A 19,437-nucleotide genomic window follows, 5' to 3' on the forward strand; every position below is an offset into this window, starting at 1 on the left:
TTAAATGGCATTATTTGCTTGGATTTGTTGGCATAATATGGACCAAGTTAAGAATGTCTTTGGGGTTTATTTTACTTACAGTTCCATGGACATTTGCAGAAAATAGACGCTGAGTGAAAAATGAAAAACTGATTTCTTTCATGTCTAGAACAAGTTTTTCACTTAAAGCAAGCCGCATCTACTGTTAGTTGGCTGTTATGGCAAATGAGGAGCAGCTCAGTGGGAAGGATGGCTGTGGCTCCTTGTGCTGTTTTATAGGATCTACATGAGCCCATGGTGGCAAATTCCCTTTTGCCTGCAGGAGCTGCAGCGTGGAGGGAGCTCCTGCAGCTGGAATCTGGCCTTCAGTGTGGGTGTTAGAGATGAGTGTCTTAATAGCAGTGTTGTGTTCCAAAGATTTTGTGCTTTATCTACTTTACTTACATATATTTGCAGTCCTTATGACTGGTGTTTGCAAGAGCTCAGCAGTACCTCTCTGAGGAGAAACACAAAGCCAGGTAGCCTTTCTGGCCTTACACCCAAGGAATTCTTTTTAACAGTGCATAATTTCTGGGGTTTTCTTAACATTAGAGCTTTTTAGTCTGTATTCCTTAATGTGGGTAGTGCAGATGTAGATGGTTCTTGAAGCTGTTTTTAACAGATTAAAGTGAATGTATTTGTAGAGCAGCATATTTTTTTTCCTTTTTTATTATTAAATCATTGCTTGAGGAGAAAAACAAACCAGCTGGACCTTTCAAGGTGAATATGGATCACCATAACAGAGTTTTCTGTACTAATAAACATGTGACTGATTACTGTCCTGCTCTTCCTGAAGGAGATGCACCTTTCTGAGCAATTTCTTTCTTCCCAACAGAGAAAAAATGAGTTTTTTCTTCTTGTAAGCACATATTTTTCACAGTATTTTTTAGCATTTCTAGTGCAGGTGAAGAACACAGCATTTACCTCTGAAATATTCTCTGCTGACATCTACAGAAATTTTCATGCCCTTCAGATTTAATTTTGTGTAAAATAATGCACGGTATAATATGTATGTCCTGTGTTTTCAATTAAGCTGTATTAGGTAACTATGCTCTTCTTTCATATCCCATAGCAAAGTATCAATATCCAGATGGCAGTGTGCTGGGATAAAAGATAGCTACAGGCTTGGCTGCTACTGTAAAGCCCAGAACAAACATTTTAGCCTGTGTGATAAATAAAACCCAGGTTGAGACTCGGCGTATTGGAGTTGCACTAAATAATTCTACAGTGCTGTTTATTACCGGTTTCATTGGATAATATGCAGCTGTAAAACCTGCTTGAAGCTTTTATTAAGAATACTCTGTCATTATAAAAAGGTGCCTACGACTTCTTTATGATATTGGCAGTGTGAGAATTGCTTTGTTTGTGCTGACTTTCTGGCTTTTATCTAGGAAGGACCTTGCTGTCTCCCAGCTCCTGTGGGCATTAGGTTTCATGGATGTCTCTTGGGAAGAGGACAGCTCTGTAGAGTCTAAGTTTCAAAAGTAATTTTAAAGGTATTTTTTTCCTTTATGCTTTTTCTTAAGTTTATTTCAGTATTTAATTTATTACTCCAATTAAAGTTCAGCTGATATTCCCTGTAATATATACTGTGCTACTGTGTCCCTAAGTAAAACTTAAGCTGAGGTCATCCAGGTAGTTCTTTGGGAGGAGGCTGCAGAAGGGTGGAGAGACTTTTAGGCTGGCTGAGAAGGGATTGGAAAACTTAATAGCAGGCAAGGGGTTAGACCTGGGTTTGTTTTCTCCTTGCATTTCTGGCACATCCTATGACCTGGATTTGTTCACGTAATCTTGGCCTCAGTTTACCTAGCAGGAGCTCTGCTTGTCTCAGAAATGTTCAGATGTAAACTGGTGGTGTCCATACTCATATAAATGTTAGACTGTTGTGCTTTTGAGCAAGTGATTAATGCTGTCACTGTTTCATTAGCAAAATGCCATTAAACTGCCCTGTTCCTCAGATCTTTGATTTCCATAAGCACCTGTTTGTGGTTCACCTCTTGGAACATGCAGGATTGAACACCATCCTGTGGGATATGGCGCTAACATAGTATCTGTGGGGTTTAAGAAACATACAGGATCAATGGGTGAAGAAACCCTTGCATTGCTCACTCTGTAATCCTTGTTTGTCTGAGAAGCATGCTGCTGAATTAGTGACAAATACTGTATTTTTTTTCCTTCCCCCATTCTCCGTATGTCCCTTTTTTTTTTGCCTTTCTAGATTGCACCCAAGAGAGAAGCAGTGAGATGCACAGTGGGGAAAAGGAACCCAGGAATCCTATCCTGTACCTGCCTGAATATGGGAAGAGACTTAGTACAATGCCAGAATGCAGCTGGGCTTGCAGTATTTTTAACCATATTAAGTCCTGTTCAGAGTTAATGGTAAGTAATCTGCTATGAGTAAGATATGATTCATTAAGCACAGCATTACAGAAGGGGCACTTTACTTTGTGGTGCTAGGTTCAGTCACTTACAAAATGCATTAATGTTTCCAGATACATCAACTTTATTCTTGTTTCTGTTGAGAAAATTGCACAGTGCATGTAATAAATATGTTGCTTTCTTTCTATTTTTGTTCTCTCCAGATGAGCTCAGTGAGATGGTCTCAGCAGTGCTGAAGGAGGGAAGGACAGAACTGGAAGGCAGGAGCTACTTCAAAGCAGGATTTTTCATATTTCTGTAATGCCCAAACATGAAGACTTTATAAACTTCATTAGGTAGAGTATTGCTAATAGTGTCATATTACTAATGTTGCATGATGTAATATGGCATTGCTGTATTGTTTAGTGATCATATGAAGCTGCATTAAATAAATGAACATATGCCAGTGACTTAAATGAACGTTATGAGTGAGAGCAGTAAATGGAGAAGGTGGGTACTAGGGGAAATGCTAGCAGCTTCTTTCATTCAAGAAATTGAATCTAGTTCAACTTCTTAGCCAGAAAGACCTCACAGTCCTACTAGTTGTTAGAGCATCTTAATGCTTTGTCCAGCAGGAAATTGCACTCACAGTGCTGACCTATTAACATCTGTAATGCAGCAGCATGTGCTGCTCTTGCTCCTCAGGGCTTGTGAAATGTCTGCTGTGGCATAGCCCTCTGTGACCTCCTGCACTGAAGGATGGAATTTGTGAGTCCTTTTCTGTCTGGAGCTTGTAGGATCTCCCCGCTGAGCCAAATAGTTCTGAAATACTGCAAAAAACGATCTGACAGTGTTGTCTGGGAGATGTGACTGACTTAATTATTATTAACATTTATTAAGTGCCTTACAATGGAGTGGAAGAGCCATTGCTGTCCTTTTTACAAATAGGAGAACTGGCATGTAAGGAAGAATGAATCTCTTCTATCTTCTGCAATTCTTGACCCACCTAATTAGGTGATTGTCACAAGAAATGAGAAGCTGGCTCAGGGGAATGGCGCAGGGGGAAGCTGCCGACACGTTCTGTGCGCGCCGCGCTTCCCCCTCACACAATGGCTCAGCCTGGGGAGCAGGGCTTCCCTCTGCCACTGTCCCCGGGCCAGGGAGGACATGTAAAGGGGCTGAGGAGCCTGGGGCTGTCTGTGGGATAGCTTCATTATAGATCTCATCCAGGGAAAAGGTGGGGAACTGCAACTCGTTTCTAGGAGCTACTCTGGTTTTTAGCAGTTGCTCACGCGCTGCCTCCTCCCGCTTCCTTTCACTGTGGAGCAGCCTTTCCCCACAATAAGCTGATTTTCTTCATGGCTGATATTTACACTTAGTTAGCCTCTAAGGCACTAACTGCTTCTTCTGGTCTAAGACTTCAGTTTCTTTTTCTTTTTTTTTTTTTTTAATAATTTATTTTGCTGAGAAAGGGAATCTGTCCAGCTGCTACAAACAATAGTGATTTTGATGTATATCAATAAAGAGTTAGAGATGTATGTTTTCCAAGTAGAAGATAAAGAGACTTAAAGCCTGCTTTAAAGGAAGGCAAACCTTGGAGAGGTTTACTTAGATGTACAATATGCCCTATTCTTTGATTTTTAAAAACAGTATTAAGGGATTTTTTCAAGAAAAGAGAAAATAATTTCATCTTTTTGGTTGTATTTTTTTCTTAGGCTCACAGTTGTAAGATAAATATTCAGAATTAGGAGTTGCTAAGGTTAATGTGATTAAAATGAGTATGTGATAACGGGCTCTGCACATTAAAGATTAAGAGCTCAAATTATAGACTCCAGAGGGAAACACTCCATGAGCATTTGTAAATTTTGTTTGTGCAAAAAATGCAGGCTTAGGCCTGTGGTTTCAGTTGCACAACAGTTTTATCCTGTTTTATCTGCAGAGAATTCTTTTAAACACTGAAGTGTTGGGGTAAAAATGTAGTGAGGTGGGGGGACAAATGAAAAAATAATTTTGGTCTAAGGATCAGTGTTACTCTATAAAAATAGATTCATTTTACACAATTTATTCACATTTACAAAGGTCAGTTTATAGCATTCTGAGTGCAGTAGTTAATTCTTTATGTATAAATTGATCCTTTATACAGATGTAATTCCATATACAACATTTAATCTTTGAATGCAAGTTGAAAATACATTAGCAATTAATTTATGTAGGTTATGACTTTATTTCTCATGTACTTTGCAGTGTTTCCAACCCTAAAGTTGAGTCAGTGTGTGCTTAATGAAAATTAGATGTGAAATGTAATATGTAGAGGACAAAGAAGCATTGAAATCCTTATTGCTCTTAAAAAGACAAAGGTACCTCAGATAATTCTCCTTTCTTAATCTCTTAAGAATTTGATGCGTAATTCTGTTATGAGCAATTTGGAGTGAATAAAATATTTTTAGAAGTAGTATTAGTACCAGATATTATTTCTCACCTTTTATGAACCATAGTTTGGTTTTAAAATATAAAATGCTTTGCATTTTGAGAGGCTCGTTTATAGGCAGTCTTCCACTGGGAAAGAAAAGCACCTTGGACATTTGTGGAGGGGCAAGCCTTGTTGTTATATCTGTGAAATTTGCTAATGTTGCAACCATTGAAATAAAGTGTTTGTTTACATAACAGCAGTGGCATTTCTCCTCCTCTTCCTTGTGGTTTTGTCCAACTAGATGTTATGAGTGGCAGTTGCAGTGACTGCTAAGTGTTTAAATGATGACACCATTATGTGAGGTGATTTTGAAATGAGAGATTCCAGCCAAGAATTACATCTGCTCTCATCTCCTTCAAATCATACTCTCTGGCTGTGCAGATTATGATTGATTTGTTTGTGACAGATTGCAGGAAACAGTCATTGATTTTTCAATATTTTACCTTAAAATTATTTACAGTTGTAACCAAGGGGAGGTATTTCCATGGGCTGTCAGCCCCTGAAAGACTGGGATAATATTCCCTGCTCCCTGACAAGACAAATTACCCGTAATGAGTGCAGTAGCTGAAGGGTATACTTTTATTTTAAAATATGTCAATAACCCAGTGACTAAACGAATATTGATTCAGCATAATGAAGCCTGAGTAATGTGAAAATGAGCTCTTCAAGGAGCATGGTAAAGACTTTCTTTTTAGCTTGTAGCAAGAAGCTTTTCATTCTTTACTGTTAGTTGAAATGTGCAGTCTTAAACAAGTCATCCTTAAACACTGGTAATATGTGGAGTAATGTAACAAAAGAACTTCGGGGTTTTTTTCTGTTTATTTTTTTCTTTTTTTTTTCTTCTGAGTTCTTTTTTCTTCAATATGTTTCAGTAGATCAAACACTTCAAGAAGCTTTTCATTCTTTACTGTTAGGTAGTTGAAATGTGCAGTCTTAAACAAGTCATCCTTAAACACTGGTAATATGTGGAGTAATGTAACAAAAGAACTTCGCGGTTTTTTTCTGTTTATTTTTTTCTTTTTTTTTTTTTCTGAGTTCTTTTTTCTTCAATATGTTTCAGTAGATCAAACACATAAAGAGGAAAATGCAAGTTGTCCAGGGCAGAGATAGAATTACTGTAGGTATAAATATCTTTTGCAGTAATATTCTTCAGCTAGCCTAATGGCATTTTTAATGTGGAATCTCAATATGGGCATAGGAATATATCTAAATAAACTCTAGATTTAATTTCATATTATTGACTTTTTGACATACTGATGTGTGTTCTGTGTGATCAGTCTAATATTCTTGTCCTTCAACAGTTTAGAGTGGCTGGTTTATGAGCACCTAGATATACTGTGGTATAAAACTTAGTTACCATAATGCACATTTTTCTTTCCATAACATATAACACTGCGTGTTTCTTACCACATGGGAATTCTCAAGCAGTAATTCATTTAAATTACAGTAATTTATGCAGTGCCATAGGTGTGGTGTGGAAAGGCATCTAATAGATTAATACGAATGTACTCAATTGTTCAGGGTAAGGATTAAAGACCATGTTGAGGTACAATTTTTTTAAACATTAGAAGTATTGAACACTAAAAAATCCCCCACCCTATCATGTGAAAGGATCAATTGGTCATTTGTATTCAAGAGCATCGTGCAACATGGGGAAGGCTCTGCAGAAGCACTGGGTATAAATAGCCGTGTAATCCAGACATAGACAAAAAGATATTTTCTTGGGGTGTTTGTGTGTAATGTGTCAATTATGAAATAATGTCATAGCCAGAAGCATTTAGTGAGCATGTTTGGGCATGAAGAAGACTTTTCTTATTTTCTGAGGACTAACTTCAATTGCATCCAGCTAGCTTGTGAAAATCTTCAGAAGGATGTTTTCCTATCAGCACACAGGTGATTTTTTTCCAAATGTCATTCTTTTAGCACAGCTAGAAACTATTTCAGGAGGCACTTGAGAACCTGTGGCATTGAGAGTTAAATGGCAACCCTGGAATGTGAGATATGTTCCTGTTTTTAATTTGCTAGTTTTCAGAAAAAAAGTGTGATGTGTGTTTGAGTGGGTTACACCTAAATAATTGTAGTTTTGAGAGGGTTTGTGCATAGCACCTGACTTCCAAAATATTGCAGAATATTAATAATTATTAATAAACTGAAGTATTTAGCTGTGTCAGGAGAATTTGGGGCTCTTATAAATGTTACAAGAGATCTACAAATGTTACAGTGTTGAACCTTAACTTCCTGCTCAGTGGCATTTTACACACTTCAGGTTCTCTGCCTGTTCTTTGTTTCTGTACCTTTTTGTTTCTTTGGCCAACAGCAGGAGATGGAAGGGGAGGATTCTTGTTCAGTAGCTTTCCCACAGTAGCGAGGAAGAGGGAGACTGTTCAGGGCTGGGTGCCAGCTCTGCTGTAGACTGAAGGGCAAATAAATGTTTGTTTTAACAACATCTCCTTTTCCTGGATAACACTGCATGAGCTCATGGTACCAAACTGAGTAACAGCAGATCTCTGCTTGCAAGCCATTGGCATTTTTCACTTGCAAGACAGGCAACAACTCTTGCTTTGCTGCTTTTCCCAAAGATGAGTTTATTTATTGAATATCTGGCATTCCAGCTCAGGCCTGAACTGTGTGCTTGGCACTAAAGGCAAATGGTGCATTTTTGGCTTTTTGTTTTAATTTGTGGGTGATACTGAAGATGTCTGATGATGGTGCCTTGGAAGCTCTGCAGTTTATTCATACATCTTTCTGTATTAGAACTGTGACAGTTGCTAGTCCACTTTCAGGCGGACTGTGGAGGAGAAAATAAAAACCTCAGACAAAAAAAATCCTAAATAATTAATTTGTTAAAAGTTCTTGTGGCATTTGGGATCTCCTAGAAACAGAACATAAGCCCAATTGCTGTTCAGTTAGGTAAAACTAAAAGTAGAAAACACAATGAAATTAAGATCATGGGTAGAGAACAGAATAATGTCATTTGTGGCAGAGATGAGACTATTGGTCAGTAATAAAGGGCTAATATTTAGGGGCTGTATGTCCCTCAGCACTCAGCAACTTGCAAATTTTGACCCATTTTAGTAAATTTCACAGAGAACACAGTGCATCAGTATGTTCTTGTAGTGTGTGGTTTTGTGTAACAATTCAGATCTTGATTCCATTATGAATAAAGTAGCAACCAAAACCAATGGTGGATTTATATATTTTTTTTTCCCTGTTTACTCAGCCTCTGTGTTATCTATCTGCTCTGCAGACCAGCCAACTAAAACAAGTTTAGTTTAAAGTGATAAGAAGAGCATGTTGATGTAGGTAGTGGAAATTGTGCTTACTGACTAAGCCTTCTCCATGCTGCCTCCTTCCCATTGCCAAATTATTTATTTGAAACCTAAGAACTGATATGTGATGGAATCCAAATCAGAGCAGTCTACAAGTGGGCAGACAGCACTATAAAATGTGCTCATCTAAATGTCATGATTACTTGAAACCAATTCTTTGTGCCCTAAACTGCACTTTGAAGGTGTTGCTTCTTTTTGTTCAAATTTGTGGACAAATTATTGCTTTCCAAAAAGCAATTCCATATATGCAAATATTCTATACTTTTGGAATTACCATTTTGTGTACTAAAAGCTGTCAGCAGTGCAGATAGTATCTCAGTTTTTGGTGTGTTGGCATATGGTTTATGGTGAACTGTAAGACAGAGATAACCCTATAAAAATACGTGAGGGATCCAAGATGCTGTGAGAGTCTTGCTTAACTGCAATGGTTAAAAAGGCATGGCTGACTTAATGCATGAGTGTTGAAATCTGTGTCTGGAATTATGGAACAAGTTGAGAAACATGAACAGAATTGATTGTTGATTATTTTCCTTTGTAAGAGCTGGGAAAGGATGTATTGTGCTTTTCTGTGGTCTTTGAAGGCCCTCAGTGTCCTTTTTAAATTTTTTTTTGTTTTCTTTTGTTAACTTATCTTTTAATATGAAGTGTCATTCCCAAAATGAAGTAGTGTCCTTGGGCTGGTGGCAACAGCTGGAGTTGCAGAATTCATAAATAATTCAGAGAAGGATAAAGGGTAGGGGAATTTTTTTGTCATTTGAATCTTTATTATGTGCACACATTTCATTTTAGATACAGCATCATTTGAATTCATTCAGTATGATGATTGCACTGACCTGTCATATTTATTTTGATGTCCCTTCCAAGGACCATATGCTCTGTCCTCAGCATGAAAATGATGCAAGTTGCAAACTGAAAGGCAGCTCTGTTCCTGTAGGGATGAAGCCCTCACTTCCCGTTGTCACGTCAGTGGATGTACAGCTGCACTGCAGTAGAGAAGGTGGAGTTGTTATGTCAGTGCAGTGACTAAGTGGCAGTGTAGCCTAGCAAAAGGTGGAAAAAAGGGCAAAACCCATTTGCATCAAGGTACTGTGTGGCATTGAAAACTCAGCTGTCACCGAGGGCCAGTTGGTGTGAGGAACCTGGCATGTGGAGGGTGGAAAGGATTAAAGCCAGCTAGAAATCTGCCAAGGTGGAGGTGTGCCATGGTAGCTTTAATGTGGGAATACAATTAATTACTCTGTTTGTTGGAAGTGGGGTTGCCATGCACACAACCTCCTGGGGTTGCACGGGACTCAGTCTGGATATGCAAGGCTCAGAGCTTTTTTCTCTGCCCAGTCCATGTCCTCCTTTCCTCTTGAAGCTGCTTGCTTAGTCAGAAAAAATCTTGGGTAATATTTTTTTGGAGGGATGGAAATATGCAGTTATAATTTACCTCTTCACTAATTCTGCTGTAACCATTGCATCTGGTCCTTCATTTATTTTGTTGGTGTGTTCCTGTGGATGAGTGGTACGTTTTCCAGAAGTTACAGGCTCAAGTTCAACCATGTCCCATAAGTAATGAACTGCATGATAATGAGTAATGTCTGGTCCCTGTTGGCTAAAGCACTGGCTGCTATTAGCAATTCACACTTGGTGGATAACAGGGCTCTGCTTCCAGGACTTTGTTACTGTTACCTTTGTATGCAATATTAACACCGCAGGATTGCAGCCACCTGGATATTTTCATGGTGTAAGGTGTAACAGTGAGCAGTGATTGGTATGAAATACGTGGTCCACTGTGCCCATGCCAGGGGCAGAAGGAAGCCAATTAAATGCAGGTTAGTGAAATGCAATAACTAGAACCTGAGAATGAGAATAACCGTATGCAAAATTGTTTCTTTTCTAGATCCTGCCATCAATGACTGAGCCTCCCTGAAATCTTATCAGTTACTGCCAAGATGAGAGGGATAACAGGAAGGAGGAGTGCTTAAGTGACTTTAATGACAGTTAATTTCTTCTATTTATCAAACGACAGATTGTTTTTTCCTCAAAACTCAATTGTCATGACAAGATGCTTTTGGAAGTCATCTTTGTAAAATAAAACTGACAATTTTTAGGCTACAAAGAGCTATTGTATGTTTTTGTTGAATGTTGTCATTATGGTAAACTGCTGGAAGGTCTTTATTTTGGAAGCAATTTGACTTGCATACTTCATTCATTTATTTTAATATCTGTTGAATGCCATGTGAAAAGTTTCTTGCCGGAATTATTTTTATTCAATGGAATAGTTATTGTTACAATGCTCAATTTATTAATGTCTAAATTACTGTTGCCCTAGCTTCCTGCAAAACTGTTTCTTATTAGTAATTCTTAAACAAATAAGGAATGAATTAGGTTTTGTCCCCTTTGTGTTTTGATCTGCATATTTTCCCTTTCAGTGAAGGTGTCTTCAGTATTTGGAATGACACAACACAAAGAAAGGTGGTTTGGTTTTTGGAGTTTTTTTTCCCCAACAGCACATGTCTTTTGTGCAATGGTTTTTTAATATGGACACTGCCAAGATACAATTACTGGAAGGAGAGAGAGAAGCTGTTGGGAATGTCATGTTATGCCAAATTAAGAATTATTAGCTCTTACTTTCTGTGCAATCTCTTCGACTAGAACTCGACCTATTGCGTCTGGCATATACTTTGACTCTAGTGGAACTAATGTGTCCTTGGAGTAGCATTTCAGAGTAACTTCAGATTCATGCTTTTTTCACAAGTCTGCTTTAAACTGCTGGGATTAACTTCAGAGAAGGCGAGAGATACAGGCTCCTTTGTCAGCAGCTGTGCTGGTTGAAGCAGGAGGCTTCCTGTGCGCCTGCTCACTCCTTCTCTCCCTGCTAGGGAAGCAGGCTGAGCTGTTTCCCTGAGCACACGCAGACTGACTTCAGCCAGAGTTAATCGTGCTATCAAATATTAGTTATCCAGCGCCCTGGGTCACTCTGATGAAAGGACAGGGCATGCACAGACCAGCTGTGCAGACGTCATGTCTGGGAAGGGTGCTGTGTTGACAGGAGTGTTGCTGAGGGCTGGCCCTGGTGTGTTGCCTTTTCAGCAGGTGCAGTTACATATCTTGGATGTGGTAAAAATTGGACGTGTTAGAAAGCTGTGCAGATCTGTCATGCATAATATTCACATTCCAGGGACACCCTGGATAATGCAGAATAAACCTGTGTTCTTTGACTCCTTGTGTGTGCCAGTATGAGGGGAGAGAACCAGTGTGTGAGAGAACCACCTATTTCAGGAAAATGTATCTGGTCAAGATGTGGGAATGGTACAAGTGTTTCCATTATCTAGAGAACACACTTGTTACTGTACTCATCAAAGAGGCTGCCTCAGCCAGCACATGCCTCAGGAGAGCTGCTTTTGACACATCAGCTGCCTTGAGTGGAGAAGAGAGAACACCTCCAGCAGGAGTGGCTGCTGTTGCTTCTCTACAGTGTTGAATCAGTGCTGGAGTCTGGTGAGGCATCCCAGCTCTTGCTATCCCCTATGCCAAAATTAGAATGGTATGGATAATCTTTAGTACTCCCATAGTGGGTAAAAGCAGTGCACTGAGCAGCTCCTTCCACACTGCCCCTTCTTGTGCAAAGGCCATGGAGTGTAGGTGCCTTCCTAGAGCCAGCCTGGGCTTACAAAGAACAAGAGAACTGTCAGAATCCTGAGAGCAGCAGCACTGTTTGCATCTCCTCTCAGGGCACTGCCAGGTGAAAAGAACACAGCCACAGAAAGGACTGAGCCTCCAGCTCAGGTTGTGTGTCATCCATTATCTTTTATTTGTCCTTAAGGTAAAGGATGAGGAATATGCAGTGGCCATACTGGACGTACAGAAGGGAGGAAAATAAAGTGGCAGGTGTGTGAGGAAGAGGCAGGTGTGGCTCCAGGTGTGAGAGTTGTGCCCTGTTCCAGCAGCCCAGGGCTGAGCCATGGCTGAGCTCTCAGTGCTGGGTTCAGGAGTGATGTGCCTGCCCCAAATGACTGTCACACGTCCCCCCTGACCAGGAACTAAGTGCAGATGACCTCCACAGCTCTCTGAGACAGCCCATAATCCATATGACTATTTTTATCTTAAAATGGATTCTTGTAGTATCAAGATTGAAATGTTTAAGGAAATGCTTGTGATTGCCTGGGAGTCTCTTTACCTGCCTAAGTGGTAATACACAGGTAAACCAGTACTGCAGAATAACATCTTGCATAGGACACTGTCAGGGATGTCAAGCTGATGAGTAAAATTTTACATCCAAGGACTTAGAGCCATCAAATACTATAGTTAAACTGCCATACTGTTTATGTAGTGCTAAAAAGACAAAACTTCAGGGAAGGCAGATTTTCTTCTTATAAATATTCTGAATAATAGCTTGGTTTCAAGTAGACTTCCTGGCTCTTTGGTGATTGCTGAATTTGGTCTGAATCTATCAGGAATCCCAGTCATAATGGTGTGTTTATTATTATAAGCACATGACTTCTATATAAGTTCTCCACAAATATGTTGGACAAAACATAGTTTACCTTCTTAACTGGTACTATATGGTTACTTTCTATCTCCTTTAATTTGAGTTCTAACTTGATTGAATAAAAGGTGAATTCCTGACAGTAATCTTTACATCTGTAATGGAACACTTGATTTTATATGACTGTTTGCATACTCCAGACATAACACAACATTTTTACAGCAATATGTGTTGACAATACACAGAGATAAAAATCAGTTTATGACAAATGATGGAGCAAACTTTTAATAAGACCAATGAATCATTAGAAATTATTAGAAAGGGAATATTAGATTTTCTATCTTTTGAATGAGGATGAAATATTTTTATAGAGGTATATGCTTGAACAAATGGCTGGGGGTGGTAGAAGAATTCCTCACTGGCTTCTGTGGCTTTTGCAACACCTGAGGTCAGACTGGGTCGTCTTAGACATCCTTCTGGCTTGGAAGGGAGTAAGAAGTCTCAGTGTAGCAAAAATCTTCATAGAAATGCAGCTTCCACTGAAAAGTTACCCAAAGTTAATTAAGCTTATCTTCAAAAAGGATGGGGAGGAGCATTGGGAATGTTCCTCTCTCCTAGTGCCATGCCTTTTTCAAAGATCCTCTTAACCTGACTGCTTGCTCCTGTGGAGTGTTTCATTGGCTGGGGTGGGTTTCTCTGGTTCATCCATCCTCACCCCACCCACATTAATCAAACAGCACATGAACATCTGTTTTCAGAGCAAATGTCTTCTGCAGAGTGTCTACTTCTACAAAGTGTAATGCTGTCTTTCTGCTAGAAATAATTATTAGGTTGAAAATAATCTGACAACATCCTGCTGTGGATAAATTAGGTTTGTTCTCTACTAAGATTAGTAAGCTGGCATCCATTCACTAATACATTACAAGAAAATGATTGCAAGTTGATTGTATCCAGTTATCTGCCTTTTTTCTGTTTAATAGGCTTTTTGTTGCCATGCTGTCACCAAATGTGTGCAAGTCATACTTTTCCAAGTGCCCTGCAACCTGGGGAGATGGTGTTTGCTGTCCTGTACCATGAAAAGACTTTTGGGCAGAAGTGTTTGGAGAAGTGGAGAGATTGTCTCCATATAGATTTCTGAATCCTGTGCACCTTTGGTTTTGGCCAACAGGGGTGTGCTCTGCTCTGTGGCAACCAATACATTACCACCAAAGTCCAAATGCCTGGTATAATTAGCTCATGTTTAAATAGGTGCTGTTATTTTTCAGCTTGTATATACAAGCCTGTTTTCGTGCAGAAGTCCATATTTACTTGGGAAGAATGCTGTGCAAATCAGAAAAAGCAGAAAAATTATTTTAAGTTATATGCTAGTGTTTAAGATTTTAGAAATAACTGTGAGATCTTGTAGGCACACAGTTTGTGGTGACTGGGAGTGGGGCTGGCCCAGCCCCATCCCCAGTGGGTGCAGCTGTGAGCAGCAGGTGAGCAGCACTGGCAGCAATGAGCCATGGAGTGCCCAGGGGCACTGACCAACCCCCAAAGGGAGCAGAGGCACACAGGGGCAGGGCATCAACATGAGGGGATAAAAGGTTGGGCTAAAGAACAAGAAGGGCAGATGCTTGTAGCCCTCTGATGTGATCTGGTGTTCCTCTGTATGGGCAGACACCTGAAGCCTGCTGATGTGGTAAGGTGTGACCCTGTCTGGGGGAATGCTTAATGCCTTATGAAATTGTATGGTGATCATCTCAACTGTACCATATATTGTGACAAGATCTTTATTTCTTTGTTTACAATTGATTAGGGTTAGAGTTTTAAAAGCTTAGTGCTGCCTCAAAGGGCTTTACAGTCAGTCACTGAGAATTATGGGCTTGGCACAACTCACGTTTTGGTCCTTCAGTATATCCATTATTGTTAGATGCTGAGTGGTCGTTGCACATAGATGACTGGTTTTTTGGGGATTTTACATTTTTACATGTTCAGAAAATTACTTTGTTAAAGTAGCTGCTGGGTGAATGGAGTAATTAAAGCACTGTACTGGTTTTATTGAAGCTGACATATGCTGCACATTCCTTAAAACTCAGTATGTGAGCAGAATGTTTTCAGGATTTATTGAAGGCAGACATCTAGAGATACTAGGGAGCTTTTATAGTAGAAAAAATAACTTCCAAGTTTTATGCTGTTATATAAATCTGTCTTTAAGAAGAGAGCTGTTGTTGCAATACATTGCTTGTGTTCTTCATATTTTGTCTGTGTGTATGTTTTATGTATGTGTTTGTACACCTACACACAAATGCTGGACCTGAACACTTTCATTTAACAGTGATTGTATATTCTATTTAGTATTTATTTGAGAAAAGAAGTGTTTTAGTGCTGACTGAGAATCTCAGTTTGCTTGGTATGAAAAGTAATCTGCAGTACATTGTGGAGGTTTTTAGTTTATTTTAAACTGGAATACATCCCTGCTTAGTTTGAATTACAGCTCTTACTGTGTGAGTGTTGTGGTAGCAAGCAAGGAATCTTAGCATAAACTGAAGCTGGGTTTCATTTTAACTAGTATGATGACTGCAATGTTCCACATGTGATACTTTTGCAAGTTGTGAAAAAATGTTATGTATCTATCATCCATATTTCATGTGATTTCAGAGTAGAATGTTGTCATTACTGTTAAGTTACTTGGCTAAAACTAGCAAACTTTCACCTGTATATTTTGTAATGTTTAGACCTTAAGTGTTTTTTAAGCAATATGTTCAACTTACCATTGTTGCATACTGTAAAATAAAATACAATATTAAAATTCATGCTGAAAGAGCATTCTTCATCAGCTATGAATAAACATGTGGAAAAGCTGTTTTCAAAATGTCAGGGTTTTTTGCCAAGTTGTTACCAGTTGAGTCCCCATCTTTAATGTTGGACTTGGTCAAGAGATTAGTTTCCCTTACCGGGATACATAAGGTGCTGTTTTGTGTCAGTGTTCTAAACTTCTAGGACTATTTAAATGGAAAACACGGTTTATAATTTTAGCATTGTGTCAGGTATGCAGTAGAAGTAAGTTTTATTCCTGGTTGTTTGCATGAGCAGGCTAGATATTCTTGTGTCTTTGTAGTACAAAAATCTCATTTTGTGGACAAATCTTTTCATATTGGGTTCTGGAATTTGAAAACAAAAATGTTTCTAAACTACTCGGTGTTTTAATACTGTGAGTCAATTCCCATGTGTTAAAGTGTAAACTACTAACTAATCCATAGGAGTTTATGCAGCAGAAAGTCATTTAATTAACACTTTTAATTTCAGCTGTGAAAGAAGGTGAAAATGAGGTCTGGAGAATGGAGAGAGGCTTTGTTTTTCATTGCTGAAGTCTCCCTGCACTGTAAGTCTACTGATGCCCGTGGTGCATGGACCATCTCCTGCCTGCTAATTAGGCCTCTCCAGTGTGCTCTCTGGAAATGTGCTGGAGAAGTTTTTTCAAAAAACCACCATGCCATCATAAATAAGGGAACAGTACAGTATGTAACTATTATACACCACTCATTTGGCAGACTATAATTTAATAGAACAACAATGATCAGACCAGTATATCAGTTAATTTTCAAAACATTTTATTCCACGCAAATTAGCTCAGGTCCTGGAGGGCAAAATGACAAGAGGTTACTCGTACACTATGTATTTAATTAATTGAAAAATGCTCAAACTGCTTTTACAGTTGTTATTAAAAAGTAGAATCAGTGTTGCCAGTGCTCAACCATAATTAGAACCCCGGGGAATTAAATATTTAGCATTAGTAATGTAACAGCACTTAGGACACAAATTTCTATTTTTGTAATGAAAGCAATACAGTGTAAGTGCAAATGGCTGAAACGACAGCTGTGACAAGCAAACCAGCCTGGGATATTTCAATAAGACACCTCGTTGGACAGCAAGTCTTACTGCATTACTCGTTTGTAAGAGTCTAAATCCCAATAGCCAGGCATTACACCCAGTATTTAGATTTCTAATTGCTCACAGGATGAACGCTCGGGCAAATGTCAGCCTGTGGGGTGGGAAGCAGGGGGTGTTTTCCCAAATAACACGGCAGAGGTGGGTGCCTTTGGCTGTGTGGGCAGGGCTGGGGCACGTCCCAGGGCAGCCGAGGGGGGAAACCAGCCCTTGTTTGTTTTAAGTTTAATTACGTTTTAAGCATAAGTGCTTTCAGTGATACAACATGAAAAGTCGGATATTGGGCTCTAATGAGCTGTAGTGGTAGATGGCTGGAGACCCTGAGGGATTCATTCACTAAATTAACTGAATAACAGTACTTGGTTTGGGCACGGTAGGATGGCTGAGCTGTGCTTAAAATCTCCCTTTCAGAGCTGTCTCTCATTCCTGTTTTTGTTCTAAACAGCGTAGTGACTTCCACAGCCGCCTGCTACAACTGTTCAGCTTGTCACAAGTGTTATGTTACCAACTAATAAGTAATAAAGCACATTTGATTTCATTTCTCTTCTGTTTTGCTGGGTATTTTTCCCCTGGAAGGACAGGGGAAGGAGGAAAGCTTGAAGGCACTTGTGTGTCTTCTGAATAGAGAAAAAAAAGCTGTACTTGGGCACAGCATGCTTTGGCCTTCTCAAAAGCACTGATTTGTTTCTCAGAAATAGGACAATCAGGCAGAGGGATGGACTACTTGTTTTTGAAGGTGCTTTTGTTCCACTTGGCACCTGGTTGCAGGCTAGAGCTCGTGTTGGAGCTGAACATGCAGCAGGGATGGGCTGTCTGGATGGCTCCAGCCCAGGACAGCCTTCTTCTTGGGAGAAGCAGGCAGGGACTGCACAGTGCCACTTCCAGCACCAGCAGCAATGCCCCAGCTGCTGCTCTGCTTTGCAAGCACTTTTTTCTGCTGCAGGTCACTCTGTAGAGAATCGGGAAATTTAGTTTTGCTTGTTTCCTGAACAAATCAAAAATTCCGAGAAAATCAGCTTTTCTGTAACAAGTTAATGAATTTGGGGCTCAGAGTGTAGAAAGGAACATTTCTTGAGTATACTGAAACCTTGTGGGGTATCTCTGAGCTTTCCCCCTGGGTTCTTCCATCCCACCTTTGATCCAGCTCCCTGAGCTTTTTCCCAGCTACCAGAGACCTGCAACTAGAAGCCCTTCATGCTCTGTAATTTGTGTGATACACAGAATTAAGGTACCCAAGGGTTTGATGCAATTGTGAGTTACTGCTGTGTGTAAATAATCCTCATCAGCTCTTACTTTCAGAAACAAAATTGTGGCATTTTCCCACTCTCCTTCCCTTTGATGCAATTAGAAGGCCTGGGAATAGAGCCGGGGTCTTGCCAGCAGCCCTGGCTCGCAGCAGGACGAGCTGCACCTGGACTGAGCTTTCTGTCCTGGCATCTGAAAGCTGTGCTGAGCCTCTCCTGTGGATGAGCCAACAGCTGCACTGACATGACAGTAGCACCACTGCTGGCTGTCTTGTCAGTGATCTGGGGTCTAAGAAGTCTCTATTCTGGCCCGGGATGAGATATTTATTTATTTTAAGTGTGTGCCTACAGAGCTGTTCTTTCCTAAGGTTCTCTATTCTGGCCTGGGATGAGATATTTATTTATTTATTTTAAGTGTGTGCCTACAGAGCTGTTCTTTCCTAAGGTTTTTGAGGCTTGTGTCGTGTCTGTCATTGGCAGGATCAGTTCCTGTAAGTCCTGCAGCAGTTGGTCTGTCTCTCCCTGAGGATGGGAGGAGGGGGCTGTGGGCTTTAGTTGCCTGGAGATTGGCAGCTGGAAAGGCATTTCTCCCTTCTGCTTTATTTTTGTTCTTTGGAATCTCTTCTTCCAGTCTCTGTGCCCCCTGTGCCCAGTGCTGTAAAGCACACAAAGGCAGTCTCAGACTTTTGCTGGTTTCTCATCCTTTGAGGATAAAATTCCCTATTTGGCTCCAAAATCCACCAGCATTGCCTCTTCAGAGGCATGTTACAAGCTACTCCATCACCAACTTCTACCTTAGAAATAGACTAAAAATGCAAACTTTGGAGAAGGTTTGTTCTGCCAAAGGCCATTAAAGTTACTTCTAAGGCTCTCCATAGCCTTGGCTGCTGCCTGGTGGGTACGACTCTACTCTCAGCTCTCTGGCAGGCAGGAAGATAGGAGGCAGGCAGAGACAAAACAAAAGTTTTTCTTGGGACTTTCTTCCAGTCCAGCCTTGGTGGTTCTGACAGCCCCTGATGCCTAAGGCAGTGTTTAGTTTTAGCATATTACATTACACTTCACCAATTAAGATATTTTTTTCAGGAAATAAGTGTTCAAAACATGTTTTTTAATATGAACTCAGGCTAATACCTTCCTTAAAGCAGCTGCAGTGGTGTTGGTAGTGGTGTGATATTGCTCATAGCCACGTCTTTTGAAAACGCGTTTTTAATATGAACTCGGGCTAATACCTTCCTTAAAGCAGCTGCTGTGATGTTGGTAGTGGTAGGTGTGATATTGCTCATAGCCACGTTTTTTGAAAACGCCTAACTGACCAAATATCCAGCATTGTACTGATGGAAGTTTCTGTTGTTTTAACAAGTGAACTTGGTGTAAAAAATCAGATTTACCTGCAAAAATATCTGGGCACTGCTGCAAGTTTTCCTGCAGCCCTGACTGAATGACTCTCCAGTGGCTTGTTGGTTTTACCAAGGTAATGGAGCAGCTCTCTGATGCTATGCTAGGAGAAAGCAAATGAGCTGAAAGTGAAGTACAGCTGTGTACAGGAGTCCTGCTCCTTACGTTGCTGCTTCTGCTGATACTGACACTCTTCTTTCAGTTATTGTAAGTAGCATT

The 19,437-nt window shown here is 40.0% G+C and overlaps 1 long non-coding RNA gene across 6 annotated transcripts in view; it reads left to right on the forward strand.

Moving 5' to 3' along the window:
• The window catches only part of LOC120508074, a 37,500-nt gene that overhangs the window by 4,617 nt on the left and 13,446 nt on the right, over positions 1-19,437 (forward strand). For 4 of the 6 annotated variants that reach the window (XR_005628915.1, XR_005628913.1, XR_005628914.1 and 1 more), the window contains 4 exons: positions 1,410-1,514; positions 2,237-2,397; positions 2,601-2,732; positions 10,061-15,376. This is a non-coding gene — a long non-coding RNA (uncharacterized LOC120508074). The other 2 variants (XR_005628912.1, XR_005628916.1) reach the window with 2 other exon arrangements.

The sequence above is a fragment of the Passer montanus genome, unplaced genomic scaffold (genome assembly GCF_014805655.1).
Source record: "Passer montanus isolate IOZ18808 unplaced genomic scaffold, ASM1480565v1 scaffold45, whole genome shotgun sequence".
In the NCBI taxonomy this organism is placed as follows: domain Eukaryota; kingdom Metazoa; phylum Chordata; class Aves; order Passeriformes; family Passeridae; genus Passer; species Passer montanus.